Source organism: Benincasa hispida, chromosome 1 (genome assembly GCF_027475165.1).
Source record: "Benincasa hispida cultivar pf3 chromosome 1, pf3_genome.v1.1, whole genome shotgun sequence".
Taxonomy (NCBI): domain Eukaryota; kingdom Viridiplantae; phylum Streptophyta; class Magnoliopsida; order Cucurbitales; family Cucurbitaceae; genus Benincasa; species Benincasa hispida.
In genome coordinates this window covers 100,900,863-100,921,791 of record NC_143478.1, presented here as the reverse complement: position 1 = coordinate 100,921,791, position 20,929 = coordinate 100,900,863, and positions in this window count along the sequence as shown.

The window sequence follows — 20,929 nt, the reverse complement described above, 5'->3', positions numbered from 1 at the left end:
CAAGGCATACAATATGACATGTGCTTAATTTAACCATACATCATATATAAAAATTAAATTAAAACAACAAACTGGACCAAGCATTCCTAAAATTAATTAAATTAACCTAACTAATTTTTATTATTCTAATTAATGAAAACAAAATAAAATTACAAAATACAAGAAAACTACAGCCAAAAAGATAGAAGAAAGGCTTAAACACGCACCTCATCAACAAAAACCACGCACGCACCCCTCAACTTCGGAGCGTAGCGACGCTGTACCCTAGCGTTGTAACACTACGGAAAAAATTCTTCGTTCTGCTTCGCGTCGCGACGCTAAGGTATAGCATTGCGACGCTGCATCACATAATACACTGGAACAACTTCGAATTTGCACTGAAATCCTCAATTTTTCATCTTGATCAACAACTCTTGCCAAACTCGAGATACGAACTTTACAGACTCGATAGCAATAATAAATATGTCAAAAAACAATGGGCCTTTACATATTTGATCAAATTAAAGTGATAAATCTATGGTGCAAAGACTAAAAAACGTCGAATTACAAACAATCTTAAAAAAAACATAGAACCATTCTAATATATTCATAATGCAGAATGAAAATCCCACCTAAACTTTGATTTTCAAACACATTGAAAAATGAAAATCATACGATTTGGCTCTGATACCAATTGAATGAATTGAGTCCCAAGCAGAAACGCATGAACGTCGTATAATTTTAATTTTAATTTGAAGCCAAATAGAAAATACAGAGAAAACATGTATTTTACAAGATAAACAATCTCTAAACAACATGCTAAAAGGAGAAGAGAAAGAAATTCTACTTACCCTTGTAAAATATACCATCTTCAATTTTCCTCTCTCGATCTCATGAACTGTCACGTTCTCGTCTCATCACCACGAACGCACAAGACACAGTAACGAACCAGACACCACCACAAGGACTTCCTTGTTATTCTCTAGGATGAGAATCAAAAGTAGAGTTGTGAGCTCGCTTTGATTAATTTGGGAGAAAAAGAATTTTGTGATGATGGAAATCACATTTTGAATTTTTCACAGAGAGATTTTTTAAGGAGAAAAAGTAGGAACAAGAAGAAGATTTTCCTCTCTCTATAAAAACGTAGAACTGCCCACGTAGAGAGATCGGTCGAGAGATTAAAAGGTGGGGAAGTTATCAAAATAACTTCCTCACAAATTATCTAAAATTAAAAAAAAATAATTTTAAACTAAATATATAATAACAAACTTTATTATATATTAATAAAATTATATATTATATCACATATAACACATAATCTATAGTTTATACTATATCACATATAATATAACCTAAAGTTTATTAATCTCTCATATAACCTATAGAACTAGTATGATTCACATTCATATTAATTTTAACCTATAGTTTTTATATGAATCCATTATAAAGTATCATATACATCATATTAATTATATCTTATATGAATCATATTCATATAATTAATATTTGAATCATATTTAAATATTCATTTCTCTCGTTAAAACTTTATGTTATAATGTATCATATACATTATATTAATTATATCATATGTAATTAATTTCCTTTAATTAATTTGAAAAATTCAAATTAATCCAAAATTAATTTGATTCTCATTAATCCTAAGTGAGCTAACGAGGAGATCATATGAATCTATAGATTGAAGCTTCAATGGTACTTGATTAATTAGTTAAACTCTTTAATTAAATTAATTAATTTCTATTAACTGTTGGTCACTCCACTAAAGATCGACAACTACACCCTTCACATTATAGATATATTTCTACATCCATTAGATATAATGAATCAATAGTACGTTGACTCTTCATAAATTGCTAGTAAGTACAGTTAGGCCAAAATTACTATTTTGCCCTTATAGTTATATCTAACTTCTTAAGTACCACCGATTCCCCTGATGAATAATTAGTTATAGTCCGACTATAACTGAACCCCTCTCTGATCAGGAGAGGGTGTGACATCACATTGTTCAAGTTTCGAAATCAGCCCTTAAAGGAGTAATTTCTCTACTTACCTTAACAATAGAGAATGAGTGAATTCCTTTTTGTATGGTTGCGTTTCAGCTCCCCAATCAGACGAATCCCTAAAATGTTAGGAAAATTGAGTCAACGAAACTGGCTACTCTCACTTATACAAATCAAATGACTGCCTTCATAAGCAGGAGTTCGCAACTCACTCAAAATTCAGGTCAAGTCATCTATGGTCATCTTGGTGAAATGTAAGTCTCTTCTAGCAATGGTATTATAAAGAGAGACTATTCATTTTGTGGTCTTGTCTTATAAAACTCTTTATATAGGATACTCCCGTTCACATGTCTCCACATGAATGATTAGGATCAAATCATTTATAGTAATTTATACCACTTGTAATAACTACAAAGTGGGTCGTGTCCGTAGTATCACCAGGATAAGGTACGTAGCCTTATCCATCTACTACAGATTATTTAGGTTATTACTTAAATATGATCCACTTGTGATCTTAGTTTATTGGATTGAGTATATACACATAAATTAAAAATTATTTTATTCATAACAATTTGTTTACAGAGGTTTACAAACTATGAGAATACAAGAGATTTAAGACACTAGTCTCAACATAATCTAGGTTTTAGAACAACAGAGGCAAACTTTCTTGGTACGACGTTTACCTCATCTCTCTGGTCTTGCTTACGGGCTTCCTTTTCAATCCTCAGGCGTGTTATCAGATTTTTCAAGGAAAATTCCTTGGTTTTATGCCTTAGTGTATTTTTAAAAGCCTTCCACATAGGGGGTAAGTTATCAATAATAACAGCAACTTAAAATTCCTCATTTAGGGGCATACCTTCGTAAATGATTTTATGAGAAATATTTTGCAATTCATGGGAATGAGCCTCCACATATTTTTCATCCGGCATTTAGAACTTCAAATGATGACTGATAACATACTTTTTCGAACCGATATCTTTAGTATCATATTTTTTCTACAAGGCATTCCGGACTTCTTTTGCTATGGTCATCGTGCTGTAATACTCATATAGATCATTAGTTAAACCATTTAAAATAATTTTTTTTTTGCAGAGAAAATCATTTCTTCTCAAACAGCAACATCTTTGATTTATTTCTTGGTCGGATCTATTTGTGGGACAATTGGCTTCTTCATGGTGCAGACGTCAACAACTTTCTTTATAGTGAGGACGAACAACATCTTCTCCTTCTAACATTTGATGTGTGTCCATTCAAATCGGAAAGAGTAGTTGAGATCGATAGACAGAATGTCGTTATGTTTTGATACGACCATCACGAACAACGACTGATTGAAATGTCTTAAAATTGTTGGAATGACTATTCGATTAAAAGTGGCAAGAATGAAAGCTCAAAATTTAACACAGCGAACAAAACATGTAAAACAGAAACCTTTGAAAGGCTAGTCGCAGACCACACTCTTTTTAAATGTTTCGCGGCTCTGCTCTTTGTGCGAGAGTATGAAAAATACCATGTCGTCCCCAGAATAAAACAACCCAGATCAAATCTGTCTTGATCAATATTGTGAGACTGATCGAAAATGCTCACACCTTTCTAGATCGTGCTTGGAAAACATAGGAAAGAAACATGCGATTGAGAAAGAAAACAGAACAAGGAAGAACTATGTTTTTCTTTCATGTTTCCTCTAAACCATTTATAGGCCTTGAAGGCCAACGCAAAACGGAGTAACATACGCATGTTAACGGGCAAGAAAAAATGAAAAGTTTTCATAGATAGAAAAAATGTCAAACTATTTACAGAAATAGCAAAAAACACTGATAGACACTGATAGACTTCTATCAACGTCTATGACATAGTATCAATGATAGACTTCTATCAGTTTTATATCACTGATAGGCACTAATAAACTTTATCAGTCTTAATCAACCTCTATAAAAAAAGATTAAATTTTGTTATTTTGTATAAATAGTTTTCCTTATTTTTCTATTTTTGAAAATTACCCAAAATAAATGGACAAAAAAAATTAATTAAAGGAAAGTAATGGAGTCACGTGCGCATGTTAATGAGTAAAAAATGAATGGGAAAAAAGAGTTAATAATTAATTAAACGAAAGTTAATTTTAAAATAATAATATAAAAATTTATTACACACACAATGGCGGTGGCCCAGACCCACAAAGAAAAGTAGGGGTAAATAAGGAGACGTCTTCTTGTTATCCCAACCAATGTGGGATTCACCTTTTTTTTTTCATTTAAAAATAATAAATTTTCACCTCAAAACAAATTTAATAATTTACTTGTAGACTTTTTGTCTCTGGAGAAATAATCTGAGTGATATTATTTTTTGCTTCTTTTTTAGTAGTTCGAGCCATAAACCTTTTGATCACTAACACATAATAGATGTTAGAGTTGTTAGGTTTTATGTCCTAAAACTCGTAGTTTGTAAAATGATAAAAATATTCTATAATCAATATATTTATTATTGATTTTATAAATTGTATGAAAGTCTAAATTCAATAAACTAAGACCCATGACTATTGTATGAGTACTTGAACTTTATGTGGAGACATAAGAGTGGATCAGGTTCGTGTAAATAGTCAAAATGACTTATGGTACATGAATAAGGTTAGGTACTTTATTCTGGTAACACCATTGGATGTGGCATACTTTGTAGTTATTACAAAGAGTTGTAAAGTGCTACATACGATGTGATCTAATTCGTACATGTTATGACATGTGGAGTGGGGGCATCCTATGCAATGAGTTTGCATAAGATCAGGACCAAGAAATAAGTCACTCTTAGTTTATAACGTTATTCACTTTTTAAGACTGACTATTTCACCTAGATGACCTAGGTAACTCGATCTTAATCCTGAGCTAACTATGAACTCCAGTTTATTCGGGATCGCCCTTAGATTTGCATAGGTGAGGGTTGGCTCAACAGCATTGGCTCATAAGACTCCCATTTCAGGGGTAAGACTGGATAGATAGATGGGGACATAAGGTGCAAGACGGAGTTCATGCTTACCCGATTTAGGGATAGGAGAAAGGTTGTTCTCTCAAGTACTGAATTCAGGTCTTGAACAAAGGGCCCCACCCTTTCACTAGGCTAAAAGAGTTTGGTTTAGTTATTGGATCACAAACCAGTTGTTCATTAGAGGATCAGTAGGGATTTGAGGAATAAGACGTAATCTCGAGGGTAAAACAGATATTTGACCCAACCATTATTACGAACAACCTGTGAAGGGTCGACTTGTTGATTATGGTTAAATCATGTGGACATAATATATCTACCGTGAGGGGAGTACAGCTATGGGCTTTAGTGGAGTGACACATTAGTTAACGAATGAGGATTAATCTAGTCTAATGAGTTTAGCCAATTAATCTCGGAACATTGGAGCCCATGATCTGTCCGCGAGGTCCCCTACTAGCTCATAACGGACTAGCTATAGAATAGCGTGATAAGTTAATTTGAATCGTTCAAATTTGAATTAAGGGAATTCTTAATTATATGAGATATAATTACATGTTTAATTTGATAATTAAACGGGATAGGAGAATTTATATATTTAAATATAGTTTAAATATATAAAGATGGATATGTGTTAAAATTAATTTAATATTTGATATTAAATTAATTAAGTTTTATTTAATAATTAATTTATGAAATTAATTAAAATTTTCATTTTTAAAACCAAAATAGATTTTATAAATTCAAATTTTGATTTTTGAGATAAAATTGAAAAATTAGAAAACAAAACACTAAGATAGAAAATGTTGATTTTTCATTATCCATTTTCTTCACTTGCTCACACAAGAAGCATTCTCTTTGCCTTGTCTTCTCCAAGCATGAGCTGCAACTCATGCAAATCTCTCATTTGTATGTTGATCTTCAATATAATGAAGAGATTGGAGTGAAAATCGGACAGACAATCTATAGAGAATTTGAGAGAAAATTTGGTTTGAAGAAAGAGTTCTTCAACAAGATTACTGTAGTGAGTATTTCTCTTTCATCCCTTGATTCAAGCTTGTTTTGAGTCCCACAACTCAATCTAGTGCACCAAGAGAATAGTGGAGAAGATCTTGAGGTGGTCTGCAACAAGATTTAGAGAAGATAGCAGCTGGAGAAGGAGCTTTGAAGAAGTTCTACAAGAGGTATGTCTTGAAACTCACTTGTTTTTCTGCTTTATATTTTGCCAAAATTAGTGAATTTGAGTGCTTAGATGATATTTGTGCTTCTGTTGTTGCTGATACAATCCTACAAGAGGTATACTCACTCAGCAATATTATTTTGTCGTTGATATCATGAAAAAGATACTGAATATGAGTTCATTGTATTGCATATTGCAGGACTATGAAGCTTTAGTTGCTCGAGAAAAAAGACAGTCGCCGAGGCTGGTATTCTTTGACAAGAACTTTTAAGTAATTTTGAAAGAAAAAGATTACTTGCTGCTCCAGTGACACAAATTGTAATGTCATATGTTGGATTTAATTTTGATTCCACAGTTATGCAATTTTAAACAGTGTAATTTATTGCATTTATATATGACATTAATTGACTGAGTAAACATAATAAATATTTTACGCTCTTTGTTCATTTGCTTGAGCTCTATATTTGTGTTCGCGAAGTTGCTTAGTAGGTTAGGTAAATTGACCTATTGGGTTCCTAAATTTATTTAAACTTTTATTACATGATTTGATAAAAAAAAAAAATTAGGGTGTGTTTGGAATACATTTTTCAGTATTTAATTTAAAAAATAAATCATTCTAAAACAAATTAGAGTATTTGAGAATTACTAAAATTAGTTTTTTAAGTGTATTTTATCACTTTTTATCAGAAGTGTTTAAACAAACATGAATTTTTTTTTTAATACTTTTTTCTCAAATTAATCCAAATGGGCCCTTAGTCGTATATATTAAAGTAGTTTTTTTTAAGGAAATGGTAAGAGACGAATACTACAAGAATTTAAAATTCAGTTTGATAGGCAATATGAATTTGTTTAAGCTTTTAAAAAACTTTGCAAATATGTGTTTGACAAAAATGTTTTTAAATATCGATTGAGATCTAATAGAGGAAAAATTTTGAAAATAATAATTTTTTAATCTCAATTTTGATTATGAAATTTTGAAATGCTTAATTATAATAAAAAATAATAAATATATTATTTCATATTATAACTCAAATTTTTTTTGTTAAATTAAAATATATATTATAAATTATATGATATTATAAATGATAGTTATATAAAATTTTAGTATAAAGTAGATTCATAAATTAATTAAGGAAAAAAACACATTTTTTGACCTCAAACTTTAGATTTAGTTGTTTTTTAGTCTGAGTTTTTCAGTTAAGTTTCATTTTGATCTCTTGGAGAATTTTTTTTGTTAACTAACTATTAGAATGTTTACATGATATAAAAATAATTCTTAAATAACAATTTATAAGTCTTTTTTATTTCTTCTTCTTTCTCTTCCTTCCCTATTTTCTCACTTAAACCCTAAATCTCTACAACCATTGCTGGCTGATTGCCAACCACGGAAATGTTGGAATTTAGATGACCTTTAGGTATGATTTCATTTCAAAATCACTCCGATTCATAATTTTCATATATATATACAACTTTTTTGAAGTGTAAGATTAATAATTTTCATATATATATATATACAACTTTTTTGAAGTGTAAGATTAATTAACATAATACTAAATAAAATTGTTGGAATTAAATAAATAATAGCGAGTTTTTATTAATGGGATTAGTTTTTCATATTCTTATTCGGCACTATTTTCTTTTTCTTATTTAGAAGAATTTTCTGACAAATTTTCTTCCCATTTTGATAGATTTTGAAAGAATAATCAGTTTATTGAAGTGATTTTGAGTTAATTATAAATATAATAAACTTAAAATAGTTATAAATCACAATAGATGGGTCTAAATTGATTCATCCCACCCAATTTAAAGTGTTTTTTTTATCACTTTCTTACCTTTTCAGAAATATAAAATATGATTCGTTTCCTTTTAAAAAAGATATAGGAATAATGATTTTCTTTTGCCAATTAAAATTTCTCTCTTTAAATATTATGCCCAAACTCATTCCTACGATCTACCCATTTATCTCATAAGTAGTTGATTTGTAAATATTTTCTCATTCAACCTTTCAATCATTGTTTTCTAAATCTCGAATTGGACATTCTCAATAGTTGTCTTTCTCTATTTTTCATTATCGTCGTAGATATCGAGTTCTCTAACTTTATCAGAAACATCTATAGAGGTATCATATTTTTAAATAAAAATGATCAAATTATCGAATTATTCTTAATATTCTGGTTAAATGTGTATGTATGTTTCTATTTCAATTTTTCTTTCTTTCTAGTATTCAATATATTTTTTCTTGTTCAATCGTTGTACTTTCAAACTTCATTTTCAACTTTCTACATATTTTAAATAATTCATAATACGAGCCCTTTTTATTCTTTTTCATTATTATTATTATTATTATATATTTTAAATAAATATAGATGAGAACATTGAAGGACTATTAAAGTCATTCTCATATTATATAAAAATGTCTATATATTGTCCGTCAAACAATTTGGAAAATATTGAAACTTTTCAAACATTTATGTAATATTGTGTCATCCATTTATGTATAAACCTCTCATTTAAATGCATCCAATTATATTTTCATTCCACAAGTTTTATTTAAATAGTTGATATTAGAATCAAAGAATCTGATTTTTTTTTTTTTTTTTAATAAAATGCTACCATATAATCCTAAACTTGAACTTTAATTTCATGTTTATATCTTTTTGGTCAACTTTATTAAGTTTGTAATTGGTTTTAAAATTTAAAAATATTCGAAATCTCCTTTACTTATACTATTTTTTTAAACAAAATTACTGATATATAGGATTGAAATTTATGGAACAAGACTTCAAACTTTTCGTGTCTAGCAATCTAGTAAAATTTGAAAAATGTTCATCAATCCTATGACCTATTGAACACAATAGTAAAAATTAAGGCTAGACACAAAATTAAAAACTTAAGATTCTATTAAAAACATTCCAAAAATAATTTTTAAATTCACAAAACAAATAGAGCTAACTAAACTTTTATTTATTATAATTTGTTTAAGCCAAATTTTGGTCAAAGAAAAATGCACCTGATCTTCACGTGACATCATTGGTAAATTTATAATATAGGGAAGAGAGGGCCTACAAAACAAAGAAAAATAGCTTCAATGCCTAAGTCAGTAAGAGAATTGTAGAATAGAGAAGTCAGAAGTTCTTCGTGTTGAATTGAATGTCCTAAAACTCGTAGTTAGTAAAGTTAAACATATTCTATTATCAATAAAGATGTTATTTGACATTTATTCAATAAAGTTGTTGTTGAATATGTAAATTGCACGTATAAAGTCTAAATCCAATAAACTAAGATCCATGACTATTACATGAATACTTGAACTTTTGGTGTAGACATAAAAATTGATCAAGCTCGAGTAAATAGCCAAAACGGTCTATAGTGTACGAATAAGGTTGGTGCCTTATTCTTGTGACACTACTGGATGCGGCCCACTCTGTAGTTGTTACAATTTGTTGTGAGGTGCTACAAACGAAGTGATCCTAATTCGTTCATGTATTGACATAAGGAGTGGGGGCTTCCTATATTCGATGAGTTTGCATAAGATCAGACCAAGAAATAAGTCACTCTTACTTTATAACACTGTTTTCTGTTTAAAACTAACTATTTCACATAGATGACCTAGGTAACTCGGTCTTAATCTTGAGCTAACTATAAACTTCTTATTCGGGATTATCCTTAGATTTACATAGGTGAGGGTTGACTCAACAGTGCCAACTCAATAAGCCTCCCATTTTAGGGGTAAGACTGCGTAGATATCTGGGGCATAGGGTGCAAGATGGAATTCACGCCTGCCCGATTTAGGGATAGGAGGAAGGTTGTTCTCTTAAAGTACTAAATCCAGGTTTTGAACAAGAGGTCCCACCCTCTCATTAGCCCGAGAAGGATCTGGTTTAGTGATTGGATCACAAATCAATTGTTCATTAGAGGATCAGTGGAACTTAAGAAGCAAGATGTAATTTCGAGGGTAAAACGACAGATGACCCAACCGTTATTACGAACAACTTGTGAAGGGTCGACTTATTGATTATGGTTAAATCAAGTAGACACAAAAATATCTACAGTGAGAAGAGTGGAACTATCGAGCTATAGTGGTATGACTTGGTAGTTAACGAATATTGATTAATTCGGTCTAAAGTGTGTAGACAATTAATCTCAAATAATTGGAGCTCATGGTCTGTAGGTCCATAAGGTTCCTCTACTAGCTCGTAAAAAATGAATACCTTGAATTAATAAATTGAGTAGAAATGATTTCAAGTTGAAGTGTTCAAATTGAATTTAGGGTTTTTCAATTTGAAGTGTTCAAATTGCAATTAGATTGTGAATAATTATATTCGATATAATTAAACGTTTAATCTATCGAAATTAAACGAAATTAGAAAGTTTATAATATTTAAATATTGATTTAAATATATATTAATTTCATGAATAGGATTCATGTTTAAAATTAAGTGTTCGATTAATTTAATATTTAATATTTGATATTAAATCATTATTTAATTAAATTTGTTTAATTAATTAAAATCAAATTAATTTTCAAAATTCAAATTCAATTTTAGAAATTGAATATTTTATTTAATTTAATTTTGAATTAAAGTGAAAAATTGAAAGAACAATTTGATACAGTGGAGTTCTCCACATTTTGAGAAGAAGCTTGATGTGTTCTTGAAATTCAAACACTTTGCCCACTTCTTTGTCCAAATTGGGGTGGCCATGGCTAAGATTTCTGAGTGCCGGCATACATGAGATGGATAAAAAGCTTATTTTGATGAGATGAAGCGAGGAGTTGTTGGAAGATCTAAAAAATTCTATAGAAATTCTCTCCTTTCTAAAACCCTCACAAAGTCCTTCACAATTCATTTCAATCTTGAGTTCCACCACTCAAATTCAAGGCGGAGAATAGTAGCGAAGATCTCTTGGTGGTTCATGCAAGATTTGGAGCTGAGAATTCTTGAGGAACAACTTGAATTTGGAGGATTCTTCAAAGGTATACTTTCTAGAAACCCTCTTATTGAAAAACCTGTTTTACATGCTTTTATAACTTAAATTAAGTGTAATTAGAGTGCTTATTGATTCTAATTGCTTCCGTTGCATCTATTACTAGCCTACTGCGAGGTTGATGATTTTCAATGTGGTCTTCCTCTAGAAAAGTTACATTTGTCGATACAAATACCTTATCTTCCTGAGGATCATAAAAGAAACTACCTTTTGTCTCTTTAAGGTAACTTATAAGTAGGCATACCTTTAAACGATGTACCAACTTCTTAGAATTTTACACCAACACATGCGCTAGGCATCCCCAAATCCTGAAGTGACATAAACTACCTTTACGTCCACTCCATAACTCGTATGGTGTTTCTGGAACACTTTTCGAGGGAACCATGTTCAAAATCTTCAGTGAACTAGCAAGAGAAATTCTCTCCTCTCCAAAACCCTCACAAAATCTGTAACGACCGGATCCTTACACATTATGATCCGACCGCTACGACATGCATGCTTAGACTTTTCTATTATGAGATGAGTTTTGGTAAAAATCTCAAAAGAACATATCTAAGATTTTATAAATTAGGTAGAAAACTATATAAAAAGTTTATTTTACAAAACACCAGGATCCATAAAATACTAGCGTAGTGATACAAAAATGCATATGCCTATAATAGTGAGTTTGATGGTTGGCTATTTGAGTGACGTCCAGTTCTGCCACCTATGTTGTGTCCTTACCTACAAAGTCTATAAAAATAGGATGAGTATATAATATACCCAGTAAGTAGTTCTCACATAAGGTAGTGACCAAATGCACAATCACATGTAACATGTCCTGAAAACATATGATTGGGACTGAAAACATATAATAACATGTGGTGGTCGGTTATGCTTCTAACGTAAATTTCTCCGCCCTGATAGGAAGATGAGGACTTAAGCAGAAACTAACTCATCTGATGATTAGTGGGTCATGCAGTTAGTAGGGCCAGAGTCGCATCCAACATCAACCATTAGCATAAACGTAAGATTGGACTAGAGGGGTGCAACCATACATACCCTGCTAGTCCCTAGCATAAACATAATGTAAGATTGGGCCTGGAGGGGTGCAACCATACATACCCTACCAGCCTTGGAAGCATAACCTACACCTAATTAAAACTTGATTTTAACCTGATTGTGAACAAACATAATGCATGGGGTCCCTTGTAGAGAAACGTGTTCTAAATATGTAATGCAACATAACAATAACATAATCATGCAACATAATAAAGGTACACTACCATAAAACACTTAAAGAGAGGGTGAGATAAACTACTTACCTTGACTGTAATCCAATTATTCCTTATTATTCTTTATGATTTGATCAGTAGAGCTTTCCCTTTTTAAACTAGAAGGAAATTTGGACAGCACCTTACCCGAGCTTTTCTCTTTTAACCTCACAGAGCTTCCTCACTCACACTTACTCTTTCACACGATTCTTTGTTACTGAGATTTGTTTGAGAATGGGATAAATCTTCAGGAAAAGGGTCCTATTTATAGTAGTTTTCAGCTCTTCTCAGTGTGACAAATCATCCTACAGGTGGCTTTTTTAAAATTACTTAGGGTTTAAGAATTCCTCTCAATAAGACACCTAATCTTGGCTAACGTTTTCCCTTACGTCATCATTCTTTGTTTGTATTCAATTTTAGGGTTTTTCCATGTATAATCTATAAGATCGTGGCCAAATTCAACGTATAATTCGTGCTTTTGTCCAAATCTCGCTCACTCTGCTCTCAGAATCTCACTACTCTCCATTTTTCTCGCTAGGAATTCGCTCTCTCCACTCTCGCTCTGTCCAAATCTCGCTCTACCTGCTCTCAGAATCTCGCTCTCTCCAGCTTTCTCGCTAGGAATCTCGCTCTCTCCAGCTTTCTCGCTGGGAATCTCGCTCTCTCCACTCTTGCTCTCAAATTTTCTCTTCCGTCTCACTCTCTCCAGCTTTCTCGCTACAATTCTCGCTCTCTCCAATTTTTCCTTCAATCTCGATCTCTCCAAGGATCTCGCTCTCTCTACTCTCGCCAGCCTCAATCTCGCTAGCATCGCTCGCTGGGGTTTCTCGCTCTCCAATTCTCTCTTCGATCTCGCAGCTCTCTTCTCAGAATCTCGCTCTCTCCAGTTTTCTCGTTGGTGTGGCTCTCGCTCTCTCCCACTTTCTCGCTACAAATCTCGCTTTCTTCAATTTTCTCTTCAATCTTGCTCTCTCCAGCTTTCTCGTTGGGTGGCTCTCGCTCTCTCCCACTTTCTCGCTACAAATGTCGCTTTCTCCAATCTCGCTCTCTCCAGCTTTCTCGCTACAATTCTCGCTCTCTCTAATTTTCCTTCAGTCTCGCTCTCTCCAGGAATCTCGCTCTCTCTACTCTTGCTTTCTCCAATTTTCTCTTTAATCTCGCTCTCTCTAGGAATCTCGTTCTCTCCACTCTCGCTTTCTCCAATTTTCTCTTCAATCTTGCTCTCTCCATCTTTCTCTCTCTCTCCAATTTTCTTTTATTTACTTATTTATTTATTTATTTATCATTAAATTAGAGTCTCGCTCTCTCCACCTTCGTTCTTTCCAATTTTCTTTTATTTTTATTATTAATTATTATTATTATTATTATTATTTAATTGTTTCTCTGCTTCCTAAATTAAGGTTAGGGTATTTATATTTATCATCCAATAAATTTCAATATTTAATTTCCCGTAGTGTATGTGTACAAATCTAGGTTGTTACAAAATCCTTCACAGTTGATTCCAAATCATGAGTTCCACCACTCAAATTCAAGACTGAGGATAGTAGAGAAGATCTCTTGGTGGTTCATAAAGATTTGGAGCCGAGAATTCGTGAGGTGAATTTGGAGGATTCTTCAAAGGTATGATTTCTGGAAACCTTCATATTGAAAAACTTGTTTTACATGCTTTTAGAACTCAAATTAAGTGTAATTAGAGTGCTTATTGATTATGATTGCTTCCGTTGCATGCTTATATTTTCCATCATTTCATTACCTCATATAGAGCCATAATGGTCTATTTATAGGGGATTTGATCTTAATTCTACTAGGATTAAGATATGAGATTTAACTCTCCTAGGATTCGGATATGGCTTTTTCTAATCCCAAACAAGCTAGATTAAGTCTTATATTATCTTATTTCATCTTATTTTATCTTATTCATATTATCTTGATTTATCTTATTTTATCTTGACTTTTTTGCTTTATCTGCTCGGCCAAAATCCACTCCTCAAAATTTGCCCCCACTTCTAAGTTTGGTCTTGTGGACTAACTCTCTACTAGTCATGTGTGTTGATGCAAACTTAGAAGTATTCTTTTATCCATTACTACTTCTTTTAGTTGTCTTGTTTTCCTTATTATATGGCGTACTAATTTTATAGCTCTAGTATAACCATATCGAACTTGGCTCCTCCAAGATCATTCTTGGATCTCCGGCCATGCTTGGAATATCTATCTAAACCTTTATTTTTGAAGATATAGTTAGGTTCCTGGTGTGCATCCACCACAATTTAACAGCGTTGAGTGCAAATTTTGTGTCGTGCTCATCATTTTCAAGGAGTATAGACACACGAACTTGGATTTTCATCAATCAAGGATCATTCCCCTCCTCTTGTGACACGCCTACTCAAGAATGTTGATTAAATTGTCGTTGTATCTAATCTATTCCCTGGTTTTTATCCTCTTGTAATTAAGTGAAGTTAACCTACCTATTTTTTGTATCAGGCTTCGACATATGTCTTTAGTCCAACCCGAGGCAGTCCCCATATTTTGGACTTTAAATTGGTTAGTTAATTGTTGGTTGGCTAGTCCCCCCAGTTTTTCACCAAATATGTTACTTAGGAGATTTTTTGAGTCTCAATTGGGTTTCTCATGTCAATTTCTCCTTTCATGAATAATTTAGTTTTCTTTTGAGGTTTTTTAGCTGGTTTGACAAAAAAATCCTGTATCAAATTAGTTATATATAGTTGCATTTGAAAAAGCATAAGGGTGAATCGCCACTCGATAGACAGATGTTGAACGGAAAGCATTGACAAACAATGTAACAACAAAAATACTAATAGCAAGTAAACAAGTAAAGGCACACAAAAGTTGGTAACCCAAATTGGTGATATCCACCTATGTCTGGAGGGCAGTATGCCCAGAAAAAATAATCCACTAATATTAAAGAGTTAAGTAGTTTACAGTGCAATACTTATCTGTAATATAGGACAACTATAGTGATTAACATAGAGCTCAATTCACTAATCACCTAGGCTCCTCTAGATGTGAGATTCCCTCTCAAATGCACTTAGGCTCCCCTAAGTTTGACAATATCAATGTAGATCACCTCGACTTCCGACGATGAGTGAGAGTCCTCTCACGATGATATCTTTCCTCAGGTCAGTGAACTCCCTTCATGAATGAATCTTAGGATCGCCCTAAGATGGTGAACTCCTTATCCGAAGCTGAATCTTAGGCTTCCCTAAGACTGAGAATCCCTTCTCTGGCAGCAATGACTTAGGCTCCTCCTAAGACTGTGATTTACTTCAAAGAATTTTACTTCAACGGATGAAGAACTTGTACAACGGAATGTTGAGCAACAAGCAAGAGCACAACAATGGTCGTATAGCAGAAAACGTCTTGCTTGATTAACAAAAGAGGTAACCTATAGATCAACCCTTTAAAAGACAATCTAAGAAAGAAAACAAATCCTCATTTGGAAAAGAAAGGCCACAGTTTAATAAAGGAAAATAATTGACAAAATATTACACCCACATATTTCCAGATAAGGAAAATATTCTGCAAGAAGATACACTAATGTCACGGACAGATGTTAAGACTTTAGTTGAGACGTCTGCAGAAATCACTGCCTTAGAAAAATATAAAGCCAATAAAACAAATCTCCAACAAACTCCTCCTTTGGCTTTTATTTTTTATATATTTTTTTATAGGAAAAAAAAAGTAACTAACCCTATATCAATAGGAGAAGGATGTCCGAAATAAAGGCTTAACACAAAGTTTAACAATATTGGTAGCAACATAACACAAGCCCAAACAACAAGGACTTCCAAAGAAAATAAAAAATATAAACCATAAGTCCAGAGTAGCACCAACACAAATAGATATATAGCAAAACTAGAAACAACCAAACCAAGGACACTCCCTCTGTCTGGCTTTAGAAAAAAATCAACTCATTGGTTGAGAAGAAGATGCCCTTGCAATTCGAGCCAATGTTACACGCATTGTTTGCAACATTCTGGAAACAACTTCTTTATGCTTCTGAAGTTTCACAATCTGATAATCAATATCTTTGACTTCAGAGGACAAATGATGCAAAACACGGCAACCAAAAGACGACTAAATGAAGGTCTAACATAGCTCATCAACCCAAGTTTCAGTAGAATGAGCAGCAAGATCTGGAACATAAAGATTTTGTAAAAGCTTATGGTGGACGGAAATGAGTAAAGTAGGACCAATAGGCTCATCAGCATTAACCAAATCTAGTTTATAAGCAAGTAAAACCTATCAGTCGAAGATAGCAGATGGATAACTTCAATGCTTGAGACCAAATGTATCGTTTGATTTGATTAAAAACAAACTGTCTAAAGTCAAAAGGAATGCCATTACCAATCTAAAATAATAGTGTAGCAAGTGAAACAAAAAAATCCCGATTTGTGGGAGGAAGGACATGAGTTGAAGATTCCAATCTTATGAAGTACAACATATTTCGATCTCAAAACAACAGAAGGGAACTATCCTTACTTAGGCCAAGACGACCTTGCTTGTCTAGTTAATTTAAACACCATCTCTCTCAAGGAAGATCGTTTCTCAAAAACATCAACAGGCATTGTTCGATTGAGGTATTTATTTATAATATTTACACTGAAGATGAATGAATGTCTATGCACATGAACTCTGTGAAAGTCAGGACTATTTGGATTGTCAAAGTCTGTAGAGCCAACAACAAATTCTCATAGTAGCTATGGGTAGAGAAGATTCAAATTGAGCATAGTTCTATCAAGTTGAGCTTGAAGATTCAGATTAACAAGATCAAAGCAATCCTGAGTTTTGTCTGATACTTCCTTTTCATCAACAGTTTTCCTTTGAACCACAAATTTTCACAAGGTAGCCCTTAACTCTATATAAAAAAAAAATACACAATCCAATGGAACAGATGATACATTTGATGAAGCCGATCTAGAGGAAACAACTTTCTTTCATCTGGATTTGATAGAAGATCGAGTGGCCCGACTTGGAGTAGATTTGTCATGATCAGGAGAACTCTTCAAATCACTGTCTTCTGGAGAATCAGGAATGTCCCATAGATCATCCTGATCAGAAAGACTCAGATGTTTCAGGAGATCCATTACCAACACTTTTGACATCCTTAATTTTCTTAGCAACGAGTTCAAACAAAGGAACACTATCTTCAGAGTCAGACTCATGGACAGGCTGAAGAACATTTTCCTTCTCAAGGCTTATTTCATAAGACTTATGATCAACAATGGACTGAACACCATCTTTCAAACCTTCATTCGTGTGAGAAACCACTGGAACACCATTATTTTTAGTATTCACAACATTAGCGAAGCAATTGCCTCAAGGGTGATACTAATATCCTTCTCAATAGATTTTTACAGAGGCATTCACAACATCTTGGTCCACATTGACAGCCAAGATCTCAGATTCATTACACACAGGTAGTGAAGAAACAGAAGCCAAAGTTTCAGAGACAACTTTATCAACAAAACCATGCAAAGAATCACATCAGACTCACGCAATAGAACTTTTTCTTTCTCCAAGGTACCAAAAACAAAATTTTCACCAACAACCACAACAGATTCAGGAAGAACAGTTTCAAAATTTTCAACACTAGAAACAGGGTTATTGTCATCCGTAACCCTACTTGCAGAAACGTTAACTTCAGTTTGATCTTCGATAGACACGCTTAAGCTATTCTTAGGGTTTTTAGGCAGTGCTATAAACTCATGCAAGTTGCTTGGAGAATCATCAGAAGAGGACTAATCTTTTTCTGGGAAAATTTCAACCCCAGAACCAACTAAATCAATCATTGTGTGAGATAATGTACTTAACTTTTCCTTTCTTTTGGTCTCAGTAGATTGACTAACATCAGAACACCTTCGTTTTGCTGATGAAGAAGGAACTCCAACTTCTTTCTTTGTAGCGGGGAAACCATGAACACGAACTCCATATTTGTTTGTTATGGAAGGAGGAACATCCTCTTCAACATGCAACTTTCGCTTGGCCTTCTCTTTATATCTCACCATTTTGCTATCGGAAGTGTGAGTTCCTTGTCTGGTACTAACCATTTGAGGGGAAAGCGCAAAATTTACAGAGTGAAAACTACTTATGAGTAGTTGAGACATAGGAACCGCCATGAGATCGAATGAGAACCTGTCACACTCCAATTGAAAGTAATTCAAATTCAAAAGTAAATTTGAAATCAAACACCAATACATCTTTCTCACCCCTTCACCAATCATAATTAATAAACTTTGATCATCAAATAACTGCTTGGGCTTCCAAGTAAAAAAGGCCGAGTAACAAATCAAACCGGTCCAACTGAGTAGTTGCTATGCTTTTAAAACACATAGACTCAAGGTTGCCCTCAGGGCCACAAAATGATCAAAATTTAATGCCTTAGTAAAAATGTCTGCTAGTTGATTTTTAGTGTTGACATGCTCTAACTTGATCTGCTTGCTTTCCATAAGGTCACAAAAAAAGTGGTGTCTGATGTCAATATATTTGATACATGTATTGAACTAGATTTTTGGCTATATTGATTGCACTCAAGTTGTCACAGTAAAGAGTCATACCATCTTGAGAGACATCATACTCTTGTAACATTTGCTTCATCCAAATCAATTGTGTACAACTACTCCTCGCTACAATATATTCAGCCTTAACAGTAGACAAAGAAACACAATTTTGCTTCTTGTTGAACCAAGAAATCAGATTATTCCCAAGAAAGAAATACCCTCCAGACGTACTCTTTCTGTCCTCTGAGCTTCCAGCCCAATTAACGTCACAATACCCGACTACAGAGCTACTAGTGTCAAATGAGTATAATAAACCATAGTCGTTTGTGCCATTTATGTATTTGATTATCCTTTTTGTGCTAAGAAAATGACTATTTTTAGGACATGATTAATATATGACACGTACACCAACAACAAAAGCAATGTCTAGTCTACTGATTGTTAGATAAAGTAAGCTCCCCATGATGCTTCTATAAAGGCTCTCGTCAAACTGATTTCCTTCAAAGTCTTTGGACAGTTTCACATGAGTTGGGGCAAGAGTTCTCTCTACACTAGCACTTTCAAGGCCAATTTTCTTTACTAAATTCTTGGTATATTTTCTTTGGGATATAAAGATTCTCTTATTTAGTTGCTTTATTTGAAATCCCAGAAAGTAGGACAGTTCCCTTACCATGCTCATCTGAAATTCCTTTTGCATTTATTTCACAAAGTGCTCAACCATCTTATGTGACATTCCTTCAAAAACAATGTCATCAACATAGATTCGGACAACAAAAAAATTCTCATGAGATTTCTTCACAAAAAGAGTTTTATCAACTCCTCTTTGCCTATACCCATTATTGACAAGAAATTGGGTTAAGCATTAATACCAGGCTCTAGGTGCCTGTTTAAGACCATAAAGAGCCTTGTGAGTTTATAAACATAATCAGGGTGAAAAGCATCTATAGATCCTTCAGGTTGAGCAACATACACTTCCTCTTTTAGATAACCATTAGGGAAGGCATTCTTTACATCCATTTGGTACAGTTTAAATTTCAAAAGACAGAAAATACCAAGCAAGAGTCTAATTGCTTCAAGCCTTGAAACAGGGCAAAGATTTCATCAAAATCCACGTCCTCTAATTGAGTATATCCTTGAACCACTAATCTAGCTTTATTTCTGGTCACATTTCTGTTTTCATTTGTCTTATTCTTAAAGATCCACTTTGTCCCAATTAAATTTACAGACACTGGTCTAGGAACAAGAGTCCACACATTGTTCCTCATAAATTTCCCAAGCTCCTCCTGCATTTCATTGACCCAACATTCATCTTCAAGAGTTTCTTTGACATTCTTTGGCTCAATAGAAGAAGTGAAACAAACATTACTGATAATTTCAAGATAGTTTACTTTATTTTTCCTTCTGGTTGTCACCCCTTTGTCAAGATCATCAATTATGTTACTAGAAAAATAATTTGTAAGAACCCTATTGAAAGGTTGTTTGTTACTACCCTATTTCGGCTCAGGGACATTCAAGTTGTCTTCCACAGAAGCATCTGAACTCATGTCAGACGACATGTTAGACTGGATGTTAAGAACATCAGTGTCGACAAGAGGAGTCAAGCTCTCATTTTCTTCCACAGTAGAGGAGGATTTGAAAGAAGCATTATTATCATCAATCAAGATGTTAATGGACTTCATTACATTGCGAGCTCGATTATTGTAGACATGGTAAGCCCGACTATTTGTGGAGTATCCAAGAAAAATTCCTTCATCTGATTTCGAATCCATTTTTGTCTAACCTTTCTATCGACCAGATTGTAACAAGTACTGCCAAAGATGTGAAAGTATTTCACATTCGGTTTTCTTCCTCTCCATATTTCATAAAATAGTACCCGAGGTTACAGGTCATAAAACCACTCTATTGTATGTGGCATGCTGTGTTTAGAGCTTCTGCCCAAAATTGGTATGGTATTTGTTTGACATGCATCATTGCGCAGGCCATCTTCTATAGCGTCTGGTTCTTCCTTTCCACAATTCTATTTTGTTG